At 40.7% G+C, this 23,673-nt stretch overlaps 1 protein-coding gene across 5 annotated transcripts in view; it reads left to right on the plus strand.

The window, feature by feature from the left end:
• The window catches only part of Sema5a (sema domain, seven thrombospondin repeats (type 1 and type 1-like), transmembrane domain (TM) and short cytoplasmic domain, (semaphorin) 5A), a 451,529-nt gene that overhangs the window by 101,856 nt on the left and 326,000 nt on the right, over window positions 1-23,673 (plus strand). For all 5 annotated transcript variants that reach the window (NM_009154.2, XM_011245340.2, XM_030248431.1 and 2 more), the window contains one exon: window positions 552-648. The gene's annotated coding sequence lies outside the window, so the exon portion shown is untranslated. The remainder of the gene's footprint in view (window positions 1-551; window positions 649-23,673) is intronic.

The raw sequence follows: 23,673 nt of genomic DNA on the forward strand, positions 1-23,673 counted from the left end.
CAGTGAATTTGAAATAATGGCCCCTGTGGATGTTTCATGAGATTTTTTTTTTTTTCACATGTTGAACAGCACTAAAATTTTTATTTTCTCAGCCTGGAGAAACAGCTCAGCAGTTAAGGGAGTGCACTGCTCTTGCAGACAACCTGCATTTGGTTCACAGCTCACATAGCAGGAAGCTCACAAGTGCCTACAACTCTAGCTCCAGGGAATCTGCAGCCTCTAGCCTCTGTGGGCACCCACACTCTCTTTCACACATACCTTTCCCCCTCCCCTAAGCAAATAATGCAAACTAAATTAAGTCTCGGGAGAAAACCATCAGCATTAGTTTCTATGTTTATCCTTTTAAAAGAAATAAACCCAGCAGCGTCTATAATGCTAGGTTTCTCATAATCACGATCTCCAAGCTCTCCTGTGCTGCTCTCTCCAGCCTTGCTAAGGATGCTTGTACTGGTTGTACAGGACATTGATGGACCTTCCTAGCATTTATAAGCAAAGGCTGCAGTGATTTTCAATATATACTAACTGGATCTCTCTCTCTCTCTTTGTTGAAGGGCTGGTGTGTGACAACTGGGCCTGGGTACCCATGAGGCTGTGCAGTTCAGTGTGATTCATGACCGAGGCTACACGTCTTTGCCCTCTCTCTCCTCGGTAAGTGAGACGTCTGAGTGGGAAGTGCTGAGACCCAGAAAGAGTACTACACATTTAGACTAGATGTCTCTTCTGTTAAAAATGGCAGTAAATGACAGCTTTCAGAAAAAAGAACTTTTTTAAAAAAGGTAATGCTATTTGGGTCTGAGTGCACTGGGAAATCACTGGGGAACCTCCGGGACAGGAAAAGAACTGGTGAGTCATGGTGGCTCCCAGTCACAGTGTGACTGCCTAATAGGTTTCATTTTTGTGCCTGTGCTGGGTCCTTCCTTAGTTTGTGGTGTGTCTATCTGCCATTGCACTTTCCTCTTGGGGGACTTCCTAAGGTGTCCTGTACCTTCTGAGAGAAGCCTCAAACGCCCATTGATGTCCTCTGGGATATGTTTCATCTGGGAGCGTAGAGACCAGCATCTCTGCTTTCAGAGCTCAGCCTCCTATCAGCAGTCCTGATTGTTGAGACATCTAAAGTCCAACGCCAACAACCTACCTTTGTGGGAACCCATCTTAGGTGTCTCAGACTCGGGAGGTACCCTCTCATGTGAAATCTGTGACCACCTTTAGGACTAGAAGAGGCAGGGAAGGGAATGGAGGTGCTGTGGGAGAGGGAGAGGGAGAAGAAGAGAGAGGAGGAGAGGGAGAGAGAGAGAGAGGAAGAGGGAGAGGGGGAGAGGTGAAAAGGGACAAGGACAGGGACAGGGAGGGACAAGGATCTTTCTTTCATAAACTAGTCAATGGGAACATCCCACTTTATTAAATTACTTCTCAACACAACTAAGTCTGATTGTAGGCAACTTTATTGTATTTTCCAATTTAAAAAATTGCCAGTAACAGCCATATATACATACATTCTGGGTATTTTTGACTGTCACAGTTGTTTGACAGTGTTGCCAGTTCCCTGTTGTTTTTACATCCTGATCTCTACTAAATGGATTTCAAGAATTCAGTTTCCTGGTATGCAGACAAGCTTGGCTGACACTGACTCCCCTATCCGATTCCTACACTTCACAGGACAAGTCTAGGTGCTACATTTTGTGTATGTCTGTAGCCCACATAAATTCAGGTTCACAAGGTATCTAAGAACAACTAACTCCAGCAACAAAGCATCTCAGTCCCTCCTCCATGGAGAACCACCGAGCAAGAGAGCTGGAAAGAGCCCCAGGGATATTATAGAGTTGGGTAGATGTAATTTGGTTGTGCCTTGGCCCGTACATTATAGGAGGTATTGTTAGCTCATGTAGGTTGCAGGGGTTACCAGGGCCTGTGCTGAGGAAAGACTGCTTTTTGCCCTCAGTCTTTGAAGCAGATGCTTTCATGGTCCTTTAAGATGAGTAAACTGAGTCTCAGAAAGAGTCAGTAATTTACCTACCCAGGCGGGAGCTGAGATAGGGTTGGACTCATGTCCCTCAACCCTAAGCCCAGATGCCAACTTAGAGCACTGGGCATGCCATTCTGGAATGATGCACTATTATTATTTTTTTTTCCATTCTGAAAATTCCAGGGCTCTTAAAGAAAAGTATACAACAATTATTAAGGAATTGCTTTTTTAAGCACTTGATTTGTCAATCAAAAATTGACAGAGTTCCCTTTTGAAGATGAAGGAATTGCTTTTTCAAGCATTTGATTTGCCAATCGGAAGTTCTCTTTTGAAGATATAGGGGATAAACACATTAATGGCTATAGGCCTTAGATTCTCTGCTGTGTCACCTCATCTCTGCCACTGCAATGTGACAGTGGCCACTTTGTAAATGAATATATATGTAAATGAATGAGTCTGACCAGGTTCTAGTAAATCTTTATTTACAAAGGTAGGAATGAGGCTGAAAGTGGTCCCCCAAGGCTCTCTTTTGCTGAGCTTTGATCTATATGTTCTCTGGAGTGCTTAAAGATCTCATCACAGAGAGGATGAGAATATATCAGGAGCCATTACGTCTCCTGACAAAATTTAGCATGGGTGCATAGAATCCTATCACAAATTTTAATGTGCCTGCAAAAACCTGGGAATAAAGCCATTGGGGGCTCCATCCCTTGAAAAAGTCTACATGCCCCAAATGTGCTAGGCTAAATTTTGGTATCGGAACTATAGCTATTTAAAGTAAAACCCAAGGAACACTTTCCCCTTGGCATGACTTGTTCCACACCTGGCATTCATGGCTCAGTTACAAAGCAAGCTCAGTGGCGTTTCCTAATTCCCAGTGTTTGTGCCTTTTCAGTCCCGGACTCTTCATGCTGCTTCACATACGCGTAGGAGCAGTGTGCAGTTATTTTTGGCTGTCAAATAACTATGTTGAACAAAATGTTGAGCTATTAACTGTACTTATTTTACTAAGAGCAAAAGTAGGTGTCTACAGGACTCATTTTAGAACAAGAGATAACTTGACAACACTATACACTTGCATCCAAATAGGTGGTTTCGTTTGTTTTTATTTTTGTTTTTTGTTTGGCCTTTTTAATATATTTTTTTGGACTATTTACACATATATGCAAGTAAGGAGATACAAACTGAGTAGGTTCTATTGATGTATTTGGAATACACACATATTTGTGTATGGTGACAATAGGTGAGAAACGAAGCCATGAATTTGAAAGAAAGCACGGGAAAGTACATAGGGTGACTTTCAGGGAGCAGAGGGATACAATTATATTAGAATCTCAAAAAGTAAAGGAATAATTTTAAAGCACTAGTTTTTCTTTTAAAAGGATGCCTTAATGTGTTTTTGACTGTGCTATATTACTGGAAGCCCATTCACTCGGCTTCCTTGAAGAATTAAGTCAAGTTCACTCACTCTGGGACCCTGATAGAAGATAGCTTTTGTGTCCTTGCCTTTGCCAAGGAGCTCCCCTTCTCGGATTCTTACTCCCCCTGCATGGAAATGTGCTCTTTGCTTTAGTAACACTAGGATAACATTGAAATTCTGCTTGTAGAAGTAAAAGTTCTGTCTATGACATTTTATTAGCTGAGAAAAATACATTGCAATTTGCTGTTGTATTTCTATCCATGTAATCTCTGTGTACAGGTTATGTATCTAGTAAAGTCTACTAGATTATGCATTGTGCTTTGAATATATCTTTAGAGTTGAGGAATTTGTATTCTTAAGAATAATTTTATAGTATGTATATATTTATTTATCTTGTGTGTGAGTGTGAGCATGTGTGTGTGTGTGTGTGTGTGTGTGTGTGTGTGTGTGTGTGTATGGGGTGTGTGTGTATGTGTGTGTGTGACATAGTGCTTGCATGATGTTCAGAGGACAACTCGCAGGAGTCACTTTTCTCTACCACGTGGGTCCTGGGAATTGAGAACAGACTGTGAGGCATAGTAGGAAGTGACTTTATCCTCCAAGCCATCTTGGGAACACCAAAGGGATTTGTATCTTACAGATAATTTCAATGAAAATGAATAGATTATTTGCATGTAGTGAATGGTGACTGTGAACTACATGCTTAAAAAGGATGCTTAAAAAGGATACAAATTCCAGTAATGCCTCCATGTAGTGAACTACTGCTAGTATTTAATGAGATTTCTGTTAGTATGTCCTCTATGAGCGATTTGTGGAATTATAGCAGCATAGGCATATGGGTTTGATTGAGACTCTTCACTTGTTATACTATGCATGCTTCAAAGTATGACAAATTGTTAAGAAAGCTAATTTTAATGTCTAAATAATATTGTACCATGTAAAGACTCTATCTTTGGTTGGACATGTTTGTACTGAAGTGACCATGGACAGAGGTGTTGGCCCAGACTTCTTGTCCCTGGCTTGTCTTGTCCCAGCTTTATAGGCAACATTGTCTTGGTATTTGGGAAGCAGAGACATTTGGTGCATAAGCAGTGTTGTATGAGCCCTAACCATCAGCATAGAGCCTTCACCTAACTGAGAGTGGATTCATTAGGAACAATAACTGTAGCTGATTTAGTATTTCAAAATAAGGGTCTTAGACTGTCAGTTGGCTTTTAAAAGTGTGAACAGATAATTACCCTACATGAACAATGTGCTAGAGAGTTTGTTTTGATAAAAATATCACTCCCGCTGTGTAGCATCACTTAATAATTGTTTCGGTATGATGACACTCATTCCCCTTTTTATATTTTTTTTTATTGTTTCTCGTTTTGTTGATGTTATTCAAGTGGTAATTAGCTGCTGCTCTAGAATGGAGGCTGGAAACAAGCACACGTGAAGAGAAGATGTGCTCATGGATGTGTTAGTAAGATCCAACGTTTTGTGAGAAGTCTTTATAACTAACATCTTAAGGATATTAACTCATTGTCATTGCTTCATTCTTTTTGATTGTTTAACTTTTAAAAATCATATGGCTTTTTAAAATGATGGCTTTTCCTATTTCTTTTTGCTCATTAGTTTTATCATTTAAAATATAAGTTTATTTTAATGGTATCAATTTTTTTTTTCTTTATAGTTTCTTTAGTCACTGCTTAGAAAATTTGAGATTTAGTTTTACTTTTTTTCTGATGTAATTAAAGATTTTCCTGTTTTGATCCAGGAGGCAGGTATTTAAAGTAGATGACGCTCTTCTTATCTCGTTCATCTTATTTTTAAAAGAAGATTTTATTGTATTATTTTAAGTGATGCATATCTGTGTGGGTTTATGTGTGAATATGTGTGTATGCATGAATGTAGGTGTCTGCAGAGGCCAGAGATGTTGGATCCCCTGGAGATGGAGTTACAGGTAGTTGTGAGCTGCCCAGCATGGGTGCTGGTAACTGACTGTGAGCCCTCCACACGAGTTCTTAACTGCTCATCCCTCTCTTTAGATCTTCTCTTCTTTATTAATAAAAATCAATTTCAGTTTTAGTATCAGAGAATATCCGGGCACCCAAATGCAGGTAGGGAAGGCTGGAGTTTTACTTTCCTTTATCTTATGGTGGAGTCTCACATTACCAGTCAGGCTGCTGAAATTTCTTTAATATTTTGTAAGTCCTCTTTGTTCAGAAAATGAGTAACTTCTGCACATTGGGGTGTTCCACAGTCCTTACCTATCATTGAGAAATTGTAAATGTAAGCATAAAGTAAGTATTTATAAACATACTTGATGTTGGCCATCAGTTTTGGGTTTTGTTAGCACGCTTTAATGGTACATGACATGTTTTATATGTGGCATTTTTATACACACACACATACACACTATCTATCTATCTATCTATCTATCTATCTATCTATCTATCTATCTATCTATCTATCTATTTCAATCAAGATTAAGAAAGCCATTGTAGCAGTTTTGCTTCTTGTCTCTGTCCTGTGTATAACTTTTCCCCAATGTTTATGTGGCATGTATAAAACTCTAAAACTGAGTTGCAAAACTCAGGTGTGATGCTAATGTCCACACTCTGGTCTCGTTACTCATCTACGTTGTCAGTCAATGGTGGACTTCAGGTGATGGTTTGGACACATATCCTTGTGCTCCCAGGAGGCTGAATCTCTTAAGGGGAGCACAGCTCAGCATTGTTATCTCCTCTGCTGTTTCTTGAATATAAAAGCATACAGGATACAGGTTACTAGCTGAGAAATAGGTGATGACTTGCTTATACTAGAGGGAGCACTGGATAAGGAAAGCAAATACTAAAATAATTTGCAGAACGGCAGGGAGTCTTTCTTCTCATGCCCTTGCCCAAGTCAGGGTTTTATTTCATGATATTTATATGTGCATTGTTGGGGAGGGTACGTTGCTTGCTTACACATGCTGAATGATCATATTTTAGGGCTAGAGATTTAGCCTGCCATTCCGAATAATGTCACTTCTTATTATGCTTGTCCTTTTGTCTGTCCATCTGGTGGAAAAATCTCTGTGATGTGATCCAGAGAGGCCTGTGCCGACCTGTTGGTTAATCACATGCATTTCACTCTGTGCTATAAAAGTTCACTAGTAGGAAAGTTGTCTGCTCTCATTATCCACGTTAGAATGCACCAGGATTGCCATCCCTACCCGTGAGCCTGGCCTCCTACTCTGCTCTCTTCTGTTTGGGGTTGTAGCCTTCTTCCCCTTTTGTTTATGTGAGCGCCCACCGAGCATGCTCTCAGCCTGGAGCTCCCCAGCGTTATGTCTGTGCTAACATTTGTGAGTCGTCATACATTTGTGGTGAAGCCCACTCTCCATTTTCTGTCTATGATGCTCAAGGCAAGCAGGGTAGGGTGTGTATGGGCTGTTTATTCTCAGAGACACATTAGTGGGGCAGATGTATAAGGGGTTAATTACTGGGATTTGAAGGTTTTCATGTGCCTGAGAGGACACTGTCTTCTCAGTTGAGCATATATGTAGGATCCTTTGACAGAATATCCCCACAGGGAAAAGTGCCTGTGTTTGGGTGTTTGGATTTCAGGGCCCTTGGGATTTTCCTGCACTGTCTCCACATCAGAGACTTGCAGAAGCCTCTTTGCTGCAGGGGTGCAGTCTTAAACAGCTCATGCCTATCCAGCACTTTCATGTGGCTTTTGTGTGTTTGTGTCTCTGTCAGTCACACCACAAAGGGCTATCATTTCACCTCATTTGCTTTTGCTTAAAGCCTGGACAAAGATCATGCCGAGGAAGCCAAAGCGGGAAAAGCGACAGTCGGAAAGATGGTCAGGCGATTCTGGGAAGTAAACATTGCTGTGATTTCATAAAACAGTGTCCAGGAATATTTGGCTCTTGTATTTCATTGCTAAGGAATAGGGGGAGGGGGCACAGATCTAAAGCATTTGCAGTCTGAAAAGATTATAGACTTTTTTTTTAATACACATAATTTTGGTGATGACCCTGTTTTTTAACCCAGAGGCCACATGTAAGTACCATTGTTCCCCCTTTCTATGCTGGAGGTTTCTCTACTACAGGCAGAGTGAAAAGGCAGGCAGGCACCCACTGACATGTGTAATCCCAGCAGCCCACTTGATAGCTACTCTGGTTTATTCTGGTCAAGGCCATGACCCAAGTGTGACTGGGCTGTGTTTATTCCTTTGCCCCATCGCCTCATTTTCAGGTCACCTGCCTTTCTTTGGAGGTCATCAGCTTTTATTACCCATCCGCCATTATCTTTCTAATAAGACTAAACATCTACAACCTTAAGCACTGATCTGCGAACCCTAATTTCTGGTGTATTGAAGACCCATTTATCCTGTTTTCTGCAGGAAAAGGTCCTTCAAAGCGTTTGCTGCATGTGTTTCCAGGCCTTGCCTTCTCTCCCACTCTCTGGGAGCCAGCCCTTTACCCTTTTGCAAGCCCCTCCTTGTTGAGAGGCCCAAACTGGCATGCTGCTAAATGTGTCTCAGTGAAGTTCAGTTGGCTTCATACTGAGTAGTCAGCGATATTTGTGTCCCTGATCCCTCCTCTCTCCTTGACAGATTTCCCATCAGTTTAAAAGCCTCATTCATTGTTTGCCAGTTTTATACATGAATGCGTGGATATCAGTCACTTCTATCTTCATTCTCATTTCTCATTTTTCTCCCTCTCTGACTAGAATCCTCATCAGCAAGTCTTCTTCCTTACTTTTCTCTGTGTCTTACTTAGGTTATTAGAGTTTCTTGTCTGATCATGGGTGAGAGATCACATACTAGAGCCACTGCCATCCAGTCATGTGAGTCCTGTGTGCTTCAGTGAATACCTCCATGGTTCTCACTGCTTGGAGTCTCTTTGAGTCTGCTGGTTTAATACCATTTAAACATTAGTGTCTACCCCTGCCAGGACCTGGAATCCCACACTCTAGAACTGTCCGTTTAATTGCCTATCTGGTCTCACAGATTGGGTATCAAATGATGGTTTTGAGTAGCATGCTAAACCTGAGTTCCTTTCCTACTTCCCTTGTTCTGTCTTCTCCATTATACTAAAGGCAAGTCCATTCTCCTAGGTGCAAAGATTCTGGGATTGAAATAATGCTCAGTTCTGCTCTTTGTCTCCTGTACACAAGCTATCACTAAATCTCATCATTGATCCCCAGACCTAAAATCTACTACTTTCTAGTACTTTCATTGCTAGTCTCTTCTTTGCTTCTCTGATGATCTTTTTCTTAGTGATGTAAGTATATTCCTCAAGATCTCCCCACTTCTGCTGCATTTCCAGCCTCTGGTCAGTCTCCCTTCCTCTTCTTTACCCCCTAGTTGTCTCTGCAGAGCTCTGCTCAGGGCCCTCCAGTGGCTCCATTTCATTTGGATGAAAATGGTCTTCATTGCTGCAAAGCCCCTCCCTTTCTTTATCTGTCACCCTTCTTCCCATTGTCAGTTTCATTGTAACTCCCTTCTCTAGTGTGATATGGCCTCTGGCTCTTTACAAGCTCCCTTCTGTGGATTGTGGTAATCTATTTGAAAATCAATTATACTGCTGAGTGGCATCTCCTCCTTCAGGTTTTCTTAATCATAATTCCTTGGTGTTACTCCTGAGTAAGTTACCAACTCTAAAACAATCTCACTATTTTCCCCCAAAGTATTTAGAAGTCTCTGACTTATTCAATATATCGTTTTATAAGTTAGTCTACTTTCTGGTCTCCCTCAGTGTACGCTCCACTAAGGAAGGGTGCTTGCATATTTTCATTACACATTGCTCTATCCTTTGGTGGGTGAGCATGACCTTCTCAAAACATAATTGGCTGCCAATAATTATTTCAAGTGTAGATTGATTCATTGATAAATGGCTGACTGATGCATTTGGGAGGTTTACCAAGCTGAATGGATAAAGACTTGTTTCTAATTTGGTCATGCACAGTTGGACATCTGCTAGCTTGTGTGAAAGAGGAAGAGCAGGGCTCTTCCTGAATCTCAACCAATTAGCACATTTGCTGTGCTTTCCCAACTGTTATCTAGCAGGTGGATAATTGCTTGTTCACCAATCCTAAGAACTCAACTCCCCATCCTCCATGGGCTCTCCCCTTTTTTTTTTTCTCCAAGATGAATTCAGTAACATCCCATCCCCATCACTTGCTTGTACAGTTTTATATACAGTTGAAGCTCTTGTCAGTTTGTCTCTACAACTGTTTCGTTCTTTTCAAACTACTCAGTCCCAGACTTGGTTATTATGTTCATCTCCTCAGTACTGACCACTTTGGTGTACAGAGCATGCTGGGCTATGCCATGCCAAGTGTGTTATTTAATGAAGTTACTCAGATGAAAATTTTATGACGCTTAGCTTGTCTAGTGATTTACAGTGTGATAAAATGTGCTCCCTTAGACTCTCGAGAGTGCTCCCATTCATATGATATGCCTATTATGTGATCTTACAATAATACATTAGTCAGGTTTGCATCTCAGACTTTTCTACACATTATTGAACTCTGCTGTCTTTCTGACTGATCTTTGAGGTTTTCCAATATGAGTGACCACCCTTCTTGGCCATATCCTTCCAAAATCTTTGTCTTACTTGCTTTAATGAATGTTGTTTTGTTGTTGGGTAGGATTCTCTATTCCTGGCTGTCCTCAAACTCATCACTTTCTTGCTTCAGTTTCCCTGTGCTGGGATATTGGCCCTAGAGCTCTTGAATAGGCTTGCTATTCAATCTGAAGGGGAATAAAATGGAGGTGAGGTGAAAGATATACATAGCCCAGTGTGGTTCTCCTCTGTACTGGAGGGTCAGGTGGCAGTTCCTTCCTGGAGTTTAACATTTCATAAATCAAGTGCTTGGGCTACTATCAGTGTCACAGCAGAGCTTTATCAGTATCATCTTCAAGGAGTCTATGTTGTTAAACACAAAAATAGCCCAGCACAGCACGGCACTGCACGGCTGCCAGGTCACGGGGTGAGGCAAGCCCAGAACTCTGAAGTTGTTTTTCCTGTAACACAGTTATCTGGATGTACATGTTCAGAGAACAATATTGATGTGAAGGGAGAGAACGCGCTGTTCAGAACCAAGCACTGTCTGAGGTCAACTGGATGGATAGGTAGATATTAATAGACAGGCCAATAGATAGAATACATTTATAGGCATACACACACACACACACACACACACACACACATATATGTGTGTGTATATATGTACACACACATATATGTGTGTGTGTATACATATACATTACATATACATATCATATACGCACACACACATACACACACACACACACCCACACCACACACACTTACACACACATACGGACACATACACAACATACACACACATATACACACACCACACACACACACACACACACACACCACACACACACCACACACACCACATACACACACATACACACACACACACACACACACACACACACATATATATATATATATATATGTACACACACATATATATGTGTGTGTGTGTATACATATACATTACATATACATATCATATACGCACACATACACACACATACACACACACACACACCACACACACTTACACACACATACGGACACATACACACACACACATACACACACCACACACACACACACACACACACACCACACACACACACCACATACACACACATACACACACACACATATATATATATATATACACACATATATATGTGTGTGTATACATATACATTACATATACATATCATATACGCACACATACACACACATACACACACACACACACACACACACCCCACACACACTTACACACACATACGGACACATACACACACACATATACACACACCATACACACACCACATACACACACACACACACCACACACACACACACACCACATACACACACACACACATATATATATGTACACACATATATATATGTGTGTGTATACATATACATTACATATACATATCATATACACACATACACACACACATACACACACACACACTTACACACACATACAGACACATACACACACCACACACACACCACACACACACACCACATACACACACACCACACACACACACCACATACACACACACACACACACACACACACACATTTATATATACTATAAATCAGTGACTAAAACTGGATAGTAAAACTCACCTAAGTAGTTCAGTTATGAACTTCTAGAACATTATGTAATAAATTTTTGTAGAACAATAAGCACTGAACAGTACCTATTAAATAAGTGGTATTCTTTGACTTTTTGCACATATATACATTTGCCTATGATATATCACTTATATAGCCACCCCCTTTTTGATCAGTCATTCATTAGTATATTACTGGGCCATGATGCTAATTGTATCCATAGCAGTGGTATACAAATGTGATATGTCTTCCAGTCTAGCATATCCATCAGTGAGTCTAGCATAAGTGAGGCAGAAAGGCACACACTTCCTTTATTAGTGCTCATCTGAGATGTTAGCATGATACTACACATATTCAGAAGAAGGACATGTCTATTTTGGGTGGATAGGGCCAGGGAGAAGGTGTTGTTTGATACCTAGTTCATGTTGGCCTGGAACTCATTATGTTGCCAAGACTAGCTTTGAGCTTGGTGCAAACTTTCTGCCTCAGCTTTCTCAGGGTGGGGATTATAGTCATGTGATACTATGTCTGCTCTTAAATTCTTATTCTTTATTTTTTAAAATCCCAATTAGCTATTACTTTTCTGTATTTCTTTTAGAATTTCTTCCTTCTTAAACCCATTTGATACAATAAAATATCTCTGCCACTATAGTTTTTGAATCAATTTCTTTTATCTACTAACTTTATATTTTATGTATTATGTTGCATTCTTGTTATTATTCTATAATTCAGATATGGAAATGTCAATAAGGTCCTAGAATTACCTTCTGGAATATCTTAATAGTACTGAAGATAAAAAAGGAACTTTGACAGCTGAGTTAGCTACAGATATATGTAAGCATCTGTTTGCATCCTCATATGGAGTCTTGCGTGAGTTTGTTCTGTGTGGTAGATTATTGACAATAAATTGTTCTCTGGAGCAAATCTCAAATGGTCAGATATATTCAAAAATAACGTTTCTAATGAGATGCACATAATTTGTGAAGGTATCTTTGATCTGGGGGCAGCATTTTCTTTTCTGAAGCTCATATACATTTCCCATTGTGGGAAGCCATTCCGGACTCCCTGGCCAGCCGGACAGAAATCTGTGCCAGGCAGTAAACAAGCCCATGTTTGGTAGATGGCCCGCCCTTAATCCCTGATTGGCTGAGCAAGCCTGCCTGGTGAGGTGATGTGACCTGTGGTGATTGGTTGAGGCGTGGTTGTGGCTTGAGTGGATAAAAACACTTGTAATCAGAGAGGCGGGGGATTTGAAGAGAGAAGCTGCCTGAGTAAACTGCATTAAGAAGAACCGGTGGTTGTGTTTTCCTTGCTGGTCAAGTTGGACGTGACATCCCATGTATTGAAAGTATCAAGTATAGACACAAGGTGTCACCCACATCTTCTTGCAGTGACACACTTGGGAACAGAAGGAAGGATTGGATTCCTTGGGATGTAGCAATGGCTGCACAGTGAGATAGCTTAGTGAGTAAGGGCACACTTGCTGCCAAGCTCAGTGGTTTCAGCTCCTTCCTCAGAACCTGGTGGAAGGAGAGAACCAGTTCTTGCAGGTTGTCTTGAGAGCACCATGTGTGTTCACACACATGCATGTATTTACATGCATACACATGGATAAATAAATTAAGGTTTCTTAATAATAGCAGTAATCCAAACTTAAGGAATGTAAGAGTTTTATACTCTGAAATGGTGCAGTGCTGAGAGGTTATCCGTAATAACGGCCACAACCATTTCAGTGTTGCCAGCACTCCAAGCACTGATCAACATGTATTGCTTTGTCTTCTCAACAGTCATCTGTTGCTAATCCTAACCAATGCTGTCCTCAGTTCAGAGATGGCTGGGGAAAGCTGTGGCGATGTTAAGAAATGTGCCAAGTTTATGCCAAGATCACCAAGGTGGCTGAGCCTCGTGCATAATATTAAATTTCTTAATCTAGCATGTATTTCACTTATTTTATCCAAAAGTTCTCAAAGGAATGCCCTAGGGAGAATATTATGAAAAAAAAAGCACAATAGGCTATTAAAATCACCTATTTTAAATATTATTGATAAATAAGCTACCTATAGATTTCTACAAATAGAACTTTAGTCTTTTATTTCTTGGAGCTTGCATAGATTTTGAGGATAGGACCTTGCTCTTACTGTATAATTATCTTGTAGAAGACATATGATTGGTGGTTGATTTCACATAAAAATCCCACATGAACAGACATCTGTATAAACAAATGGTGCTTCTGACCCATCTCTTCCTGGACATGGGGGTCACCAAGGACTTGCAGGCATCCCAATTAATGTCTGGTTGGAAATCAAGTTTCTGTGATTGATGTAAACCACTTACCACTTTCTTGGAAATTATAGGCAAACTGATAGTGAGAACCCTTATTCTCTCTCCTTCCTTAGCAGATGCCTTGTGAGCACACTCAGCAGGAGTCTGCTGCAGCCACTGGGGATGTAGTGATGACTGTGACCGACACTGATGTACTCCTTCCTGACTCTTAGGATGCATTTAGGACATCACAGCAATTACAATAAACGAAAGATGTGTCATACCTGGATTCATCTGGTAGAGCATGAATAAGAGGCAATCTCAAATTGTAGAGAATGAGGAGGCAATGACCTAAATAAGACCAACAGAGCAATTATAGTATAGGGGACTTTGTTAGCCATGACATGAAACTTATGTGTTTACTACAACTTTGAGAAGTGCTTGGGGAAGGTGGTTGGACAGGATTGGTTGGCATTTTCTATTTGTTATTTAAATTGGCATGGTTACCACTAGGAGAGTGAGCCTCAAAGTAAAAGGAGTGAAGCAAGAAGACCTTGGAGGAGTCTGTCTGCCATAGGTCACTCTATGGCATGGGTGGTGGATGAGTGAATGTCTTAGTGGAAGGGGAAGAAAGTGGATCTTGATATTTTTAGACACTGCATCTGTGTTACTCTACCTGAGTAAAGATGGAAAAATAAATCATGGGATATGGTTGGGATGGCAGCCCAGAGGTCTTTGTGTCCACAGATCTTCAGAGAAACCAGGAATGTTAAGCATGCAGGCATTGTCTTTTCAATGGGAAAGTTGCAGAAAACAAAACAAAACAAAACAAAACAAAACAAAACAAAAACAAAAGATAGAGTAAAATAAAAGCTGTTCTTGCATTAAGAAAGCTGGGAATTAAAAGCCTCGTGATCTGTGTTACCTGTTGGGCCAGGCCATTTCAAGCTCATACAAACAGGACTGGAGGTGGCTAATAATCTAAATGACCTGTATGTTATGTTTATGGCCAAGACCAGGCCACAGCCTTCCCTAGGCTCTGAAGCTAGTACAGGTACCCTATCTCTAGAACCCATCTTCTTAGAAGAAATGCTCTGTATCCTGAGTTGAGTTTTGATGCACTGATGCTTTATTGTACACCGGGGTTGTGTTATACCAGGAAACGTTGCCCAAATTGTACTGTGTTCTAAGTCTGCTGACAGTGAACTGCCTGGCATCAGACTCCCCGAGGTCTTGATCTCGGTTGATGAAGTCAACCTACACTGGGTTTCCATCCTCACCTCTCTGCAGTTCCTTTCTCTGTCCACCACAAGTGCTGGCAGGGTCCTTCTCATCATACCAACTTTGGATTTAAACAAGTAAATATGATAGACCATGTCCGGCGACAGAAAACCCCTGGGAAGGTATAGATTTAGGAAAGAAAGACAAAAATTCTTCCTGGGCCATGATAACTTTTGTTTTTGAAGGGGTTCGTTTCTTATTCAGATGGAGTAAGCACTTAGTCCAAGCAAGTGTGGCTTGTTGTGAGATTATTGGAGGTTGAAGTACATATTTGTGGTCCCTGCCTTTTTGACCTCACAAACAGAAGTCACTGAAGAAGAGCAGTGTGCTTTGGTCAGAATTAGAAGACATAATTAGGGTGCTGACACAGGTAGGGGAGCTCTTGATAACATTTTATTTGAAGTTTGATTTTTCAGAAATGATGGCAAATGTGACAGAAAATCCCAGAAGTAATTCTGTTCTTGAGAGATGCCACTCAAAGCCTTAGTAGTGGCAACCTCTAATGTTTTACCGTTGGATCCCATTGTGGCTATGGGAGTCAGAACAAGCTCTTACAGCGAGTATCTAATTTGAGTTCCTGTTAGCATCAATTCTCCCTTTTACTAATTAGCTCTCATTGTATCTAGGAAGGCACTGGCCCAGGTATACTCTGAACTCAGTGGTTTTTTGTTGTTGTTGTTGTTTTTTTTTTTTTTTCTCCAGTTAACCTATTATCAAATTGCACTTTAAAACAACATATCAGTGTTCGCTGCATATTACTCTTTTACATTATTTTCAATTTAAAAATTGTGTGTAAATTTTCTTTTTGCTTGCATGTATGTCTGTGCTTGTGCAGGCTAGCTTTATGTCAACTTGATACAAGCTAGAATTACTGAAGAGGAGGGGCCCTCAATTAAGAAGATGCCTCCATAAGATAAGATTGTAGGCAAGCCTGTAGGGCATTGTCTTAATTAGTGATGGATGGAGAAGGGCTCAGCCCAATGTGGGTAGGGCCACCCTTAGGCAGTTGGACCTGGGTTCTATAAGACAATAGCCCAATGAAACCATGGAAGAAGAACCAGTAGTAATACATTTCCATGGCCTCTGTATCAACTCCTGCTTCCAGGTTCCTACCCTGCTTGAGTTACAGTCCAGACTTCCATCAGCGATGGGACTATGATATGGTCATGTAAGCCAAAACCAAGAGTTTTTCTTACAGGGATTTTAGTTCAACGTGCTTACATTGTCAGCACCTTTGTAAAATCTGTCTAGGGAAGTCCAGATGCCTGGGTTTTATCAGTCGTATAGAACTTTGATTTTCTATCACAAAAGAAACAATACATTCTATCACTGTAAAGCTAATGACCCACATTTCTCATTGTTAGTGAAAAGGAGACTTGGTACTTGTTCCCTGAGGCAGATGTACTTTATTGTAAAGTAGGGTGTAGGGTGGGTTGATGAGAAGTAATGGCCTGTGAACTTTCAGAATCCATGGGAAGTACTCTGGCATTAGGATATGCCTCATTTGTATGGTGTAGTCAGTGATCAATAGTCTTTTCAGTTAGTGTTACTGGGAAAAGTGGATATCCAAAAGCACAAAAATAAAACTAGGTCCTCCTATCTCTCCCCAGTTCTACCAACTTAGAGTGGTTCAAAGATTTCCATGCAAAGTCTAAAATAATGGAACCATTAGAAGAAAATACAGAGTAAATACTTTGAGTTATGGATATATATATATGTATACACACACACACACACACACACACACACACACACACACACACACACACACATATATATTGCTTGTAAGACTTGAACAGTAAAGTCAACTAATGTACTGTCCTAGTTAAGGTTTCTTTGCTGTGAAGAGACACTATGACTATGTCTTATAACAACTCTTATAACAGTTCTAATAAAGGACAGCATTTAATTGGGGCTGGTTTAGCATTTCAGAGGTTTAGTCCATTATCATCATAGTGGAAAGTATGGCAGCATCCAGGCAGACAGTACTGGAGGAGCTGAGAGGTCTACATCTTCATCTGCAGGCAGCAGGAGGTGACTGTGTCACTGGGTACAGCATGAGCATATATAAAAGCTTGCCTACACAGTGACATATTTCTTCCAACAAGGCCACACCTCTTATTAGTGCCACTCCCTGTGGGCCAAGCATTCAAACACATATGTCTTTCGGATCTATACCTATTCCAACCATCATATATGCAAATTGGCAAATGAGATGAATTGAATTATGAAGCTTTTACACAGCCAACTGAATGAAGCAACTGAAAGGATAAAACAACAACTTGAGGACTAGTAAAATAAAATGGCAAGTATGAGTCTGACAAGGGTACTATAGCCTGTACTAGTACTAGGATGTAAGATAACCTCAACAACAGAATGAACTATCTGATTACACATGAACAAATGATAGAGTAGACACTGTCAAAAGAGAAACATACAAATGGACAATGAGCATAACAAGAAACTACTCAATTTATATATTGTTTATGGGAATGTAAATTCTAGAGTGAAGAATGGTATGAAGGTTTCTCAATAAGGTGGAAGAGAACTCTGATCTCTTTCAGCAATCTCTATCTATTGTATACAGCCCAAGCAAAGACAGTCAGCTTACCCAAGAGGTAGCTACATGCCTATTTACTGCTGCACTGTTCACAAGAGCACTCGAGATATCCTGTGGCAGATGTATGGATTAAAAAATAAATAAATAAAATGCAAAATGGAATATTATTTAGCTATAATACCAAATGAAATCATTTCCTCTGTGCTAATATAAATGTATGTAAACGACACTTATTAAGTGAAATAGGTGAGGGCTTCAAAGACAGATGCTCTATATTAGTCATCTGAAAATAAATAAAACTTGATCTCAAAAAAGAGAGTAACAGTGGTGATGACTAGGGGGAGGGGAGATAGAATAAGAAGTACAAGAAGGGAATGGATACAGAAAATGTGGTACATCTACACAATGGAGTACTACTCAGCTATTAAAAAGAACGAATTTATGAAATTCCTAGCCAAATGGATGGACCTGGAGGGCATCATCCTGAGTGAGGTAACATTCACAAAGGAACTCACACAATATGTACTCACTGATAAGTGGATATTAGCCCAAAACCTAGGATACCCAAGATATAAGATACAATTTGCTAAACACATGAAACTCAAGAAAAATGAAGACTGAAGTGTGGACACTATGCCCCTCCTTAGAATTGGGAACAAAACACCCATGAAAGGAGTTACAGAGACAAAGTTTGGAGCTGAGATGAAAGGATGGACCATGTAGAGACTGCCATATCCAGGGATCCACCCCATAATCAGCATCCAAACGCTGACACCATTGCATACACTAGCAAGATTTTATCGAAAGGAGCCAGATGTAGCTGTCTCTTGTGAGACTATGCCGGGGCCTAGCAAACACAGAAGTGGATGCTCACAGTCAGCTAATGGATGGATCACAGGGCTCCCAATGGAGGAGCTAGAGAAAGTAGCCAAGGAGCTAAAGGGATCTGCAACCCTATAGGTGGAACAACATTATGAACTAACCAGTACCTCTGAGCTCTTGACTCTAGCTGCATATGTATCAAAAGATGGCCTAGTCAGCCACCACTGGAAAGAGAGGCCCATTGGACACGCAAACTTTATATGCCCCAGTACAGGGGAACGCCAGGGCCAAAAAGGGGGAGTGGGTGGGTAGGGGAGTGGGGGTGGGAGGGTATGGGGGACTTTTGGTATAGCATTGGAAATGTAAATGAGCTAAATACCTAATAAAAAATGAAAAAAAAAAAAAAAAAAGAAGCACAAGAAGAGTCAACCAGAGCCATAGAAGATGGTTGTTGTGTCTGGGAAAGTCTAGGATTCCCCAACACTGTGGGGAAACTAAGAGTGACATCATTGTGTATTTTAGGAAGAACTAGATTCTAAGCACACAAATATTAAAGCATTGAGAAAAAATTGAAATTGTTCATTAACATGATTTGACCATTATGAATATATGTACGAATTGTATCATGGCTCTATTCCCCACATCATGGTGTTGTGTTATTATAAGCAAAGAAACAAATGATAGCAGACCAAGCAGTCAAATAAACAATGAAGTAAGAAGTGGATTTCACTCTTACAGGGTAACATCATTGGTAAAGACAATTTCAGAATTTTAGAAGATCTCCTTTAAAAATTCATGATACTTGCGGCTGGAGAGATGGCACAGTGGTTAAAGTATTTGTTGCTGTTTTAAAGAGTTAGTTCTCAACACCACCATCAAACTGCAGTTCAGAATACCCAACACCTTTTCCTGAGTTACATAGATAGCAAGCATACAATGAGGAAAAGTCACTTTAAAAAATCTTCTAGATATGTTTTAATGTCTAATACTGTAGGGATTAAGAGTAAATTCTTAAGAAATCTATGTGGATGAGTTTATATGAAGTGGCCCTGTGTCTGTTAGTCTGAATTCTAGAAGTGTGTGTCTCCCTGTCTCAGCTACATGGAAACAGACATGCACAAATCGGTCAAGCTGCATACGGTCAAGGTGAAGATGGGGAGGTCATTGGTAATGGTGAACTCATGGAGGAAAACATGAGGGGATATATGGTCTCTGGTGCAAGTGAGCCCAGGAGGGATAAGAAAAGTTGAAGGAAATGGAACTTGTATCCCCTGGCCAGGTTTTGGGTAATGACTTCTCCATTGTCAATGAGACACAGAAAATGAATCCCCTTTGGTTTCTCTTCATGGTAAAATTCTGGAATTAATTCATTCTTTGGGATGGAATCAGGGAAAGGAAGGGGGGTTCATTATACTTGTTTAAAAGTTTTTTATTAGATATTTTCTTCATTTACATTTCAAATGCTATCCCAAAAGTCCCCTATACCCTCCCCCGCGTTGCTCCCCTACCCACTCACTCCCACTTCCTGACCCTGGCATTCCCCTGTACTGGGGCATATAAAGTTTGCAAGACCAAGGGACCTCTCCTCCCAATGATGGTCAACTAGGCCATCATTATACTTTTAGAGATTAATTTTTTTTTCTACTTTGCCCTTACAAACACCACAGAATACCTATTTATTGTCAGTAGCAGTGCGATAAAAATTCAGCGAACTGAAAATCGGAAGCAGCCCAGAAAGATGCCTGGGAAGATCAAAGAGAAGAGAAATGCAGGTCCCATTCCTATCCCCTTACTGAAAGCATACATCTATCATTTGGAAAGTCTAGGGGACCAGCAGAGCTACATCACAGGATGGATTTCCTGAAGCAGTGCATCCCATCATGCCTCCTTGTTAGTAGAAAAGCATTGTTGTGATACAGCACTTCTAAGGACGGAGACTCAGTGCTGGCTTTGATAGCTCCTATATTCAGACTGAACACCACAGAGAAGAGCCCTGTGCCAGGAAAACACAAGCAGTGTCCTATGGACTTCCTGAAATGGTTCCATTTCCCTATTTTATTACAAAGAGTTCCCCCTAAGTCTGTATGCCCCATTTGTATGTGACCACATGAACCTAGGAAAAAACTATAAAGGTGTCTTCCATAATTTGAGTGTGGCTTATGTGATAAAGTGTGAGGTGATTTCCAAGAGATGACTCTGAAACAGACAGTGAAGTTGCAAGTGTACAAGAGCTTAGGAGGCATGGAGCTGTGGGTTCTAGCCATTTTCTGGCTCAGAAGTGATACCTAGATAGAAATGATCTTGCCAGGCTACTTCTCCATTTCTTCCAATTGGTTGAGATACTTATGCAAGAGGCATAGACTCTCCTCCAGAGAGTCAGGAATTTTCTAACAGCAGGCATTCTCCTTTGAACATTTCCTTCTTAGAAGATCATGCTAGCTTGGAGGATTGAGACCCTGCAAGTCCTCTCACTTGATGTTAGCTATCTGATATGTCCTTTTCTTTCACAGGAATAATCCTGCACATATCAGTTATGCTTTCTGTGTCACAGTGTGCCCTTCTCTTGTGTATTATGGGTGGTAATATGATGAACAGTATCATTAAAGTAGACTCTAGTGGAGAAGGCTCAAGGTTTTACTCAAGAAATGAGTAAATAAGAAGACAGACTCTAATACTACCCCAGGCCATAGCTCTTTTGTAGGCCAATGTTTTGTAGGCTCATGAGGCTCAGTAGACTGAAGCAGGCCTGGTAGACTTCCTGCTGGGCTCCTGTGTTCTCATGTGTCTCCTGCTGGGGCATCTTGTGTGCACATGTCTTAACAAGTAACACAGAGAAGCAAAATGCCTTGGCCCAGCTACAAAGACCCTTTATGATTTAGCAGCATCTGGAACCAACGTGGCCATCAAGGGCCCCCCTGAGCAGACTCTGCAGCTGTCGGTCTGGCTACAGATGTGCCAATAAGATGTTGGGGGTAGATATCAAACAGTGTGACATAAGTCAGAACGTGCTTCATCAGACATAAGTTTTTTCTTTGTGACATCACAGATGAATGAACGTTGTTCTGGTTTGACCTCATTTGGTTTTGTCAGTTTTATGCTGATTCCACGAAGCTGAATCCCTTGTCAGACCTTGATTCTTAAAGAAGAAGAAGAAGAAGTGCTTCACAGACAAATAAACAAAATTACCATGAGTGTCATTTATAATATTACCACACTTGTGTGTGCCTGCATGCTTTCAGGGAGAGGTAAAGTCTCTTTTCTCTTTGCCATGAGCACCATTCGGGCCAATCTGAGGTCCTGGAGGTTTGAACCATCAGAAGAGTCTGACGTGGTGGGGCATGTTTTAAGTCAGTATGTGAAGGGAAGCCACTGGACAGTCAGTACCTACTGGTTTTTATTTCCTTGTGCTGTATATTCCTGGACTCAGTACTGCAGGTTTTCCTTACTATGTTCTTCAGTGTTATTGTATGTCTCCTTCACCTCTGTCCTTCCTCCAGAACTGAGGGCTACCACCCTGGCCAAGATGTGACTGGGAACTTAATATAGAGTGACTTGTCCTTACCCATACCAAAGCCAGGTTCAATACATTTTTCTTCCTTTTGAGGGGTGTTTTGTGCATGTGTGCATGCGTGCAAGTGTGTGTGTGTGTCAGAGCTCTTGGTCTAGCTCCAATGTACGGAACCTACAATTAGTATCCATCTCCTCCACCCCCACCCCCAGTATTTGTGAACTGTGGAGGAGTTATCAGATATACAGGATGAGGAATACTTTGGCAGGCTAGTAGGAATTGCTGGGAAAAGTCAGGGATTTGACTGACCAATGTGAAAGGCAAGCCTCATGACTATGCTATTGAGACTGGGCACCTGGGAAACAAACATGGAGCCCTTATTCTGCATGCAGGAAGTACTGTGGATCAGATGGCTGTGCAGGTCTTAGGATTCTGAGACTCAGTGTGATGATGAAATGTGGGATGTTTTTATCTGTGAGTTGACCATGAGAGTACATATAGAAGAAGACAGCTTGCTGTGGGCCATCTGCTCTTTACCATGTGAGGATGGAAGGAGAGATATCCAATTTCATACTAGGCAGCATGAGTTTGAATCTGCCTATGCCTTGAACCTTTTAATCTCTAGACTTGAGAAGTACATTTGTGGGATCAGGCCACTCAGTCGACTGCCATTTGCTACAGAGGTTGTTCTCAAGCTGCTGTCACACAGAATGGTAGAGAGGCAAAGGTGACAGAGACCTAAGACCTGTGAGGATGAAGACAGCACAGAAGTGAGGGCGGATCTTAAGAGAAGTGACTAAATATAGAACCATAACCCGAAGCTCTGTGACCCATTTTGTTTGCAAACTACCAGAAGTTAATACTTCACACCTACTTGGTAAATTAGGGGTGGATCCAGGGAGCAATTGGCTTAGCAGCTGTGGAAGTTAAAAATGCACAAAATTAAAGATACAGATTTATATGAGAAATTGAAAACTTACCTGTGCAGAAGATGTGCATCAGTAGATGGTGAATATGTTCTGCATATAAAACCAAGTGAGGTCACATTTTTAATTAGAACTTACAGTACATAATGTTAAGAATGCTATTTTAACATCATTTGTCTAAGAATTCCACTTACTCACGTATTCTACAGAAACTTCTGGGTAAAATGTAAAAGCTGAGGCCTGTTACAATCATCCACATTAAGTTCTAATTCTCTCTAAGCACCACTTTTCTTATTTTATGCATAGAAGAATAAAGAGAGACAGTGTCTATAATAAAGCTGTTCAACGATTGTGCCAGCCTTCTTATCTTAGTAGCCAGAAAAACTTTAGTGCTAAGAGCATCTGGCCTTCCCAGTTTCCTTCATTCTTCCAAAGCAAAAATATTGCTAGATTGCTAGATTATCTACAGTGCTTGTCCATATGTGTGTGCATGTGTGTGTGTGTGTGTGTGTGTGTATGCGGTGAAATGTTTATTACTCTCGCTCTGTTGACATTTTTGATCAGATAATTTCTTTTTTAATGGGAATTTCATCCATATTATATTTTTCACCAACCCCAACCAGTGCTTACTAGTTCTGATTGCACCAATACATGTGACAGACAAAATTGTTTCCAGGCACCAAAACCTCTTCATTGAGAAGACGTAAGTCTCAGTTTTGAACCATTAGTCTGAGCATTCGTATGAAATTAAGACAAAG

The sequence above is a fragment of the Mus musculus genome, chromosome 15 (assembly GCF_000001635.26).
Source record: "Mus musculus strain C57BL/6J chromosome 15, GRCm38.p6 C57BL/6J".
In the NCBI taxonomy this organism is placed as follows: Eukaryota; Metazoa; Chordata; class Mammalia; order Rodentia; family Muridae; genus Mus; species Mus musculus.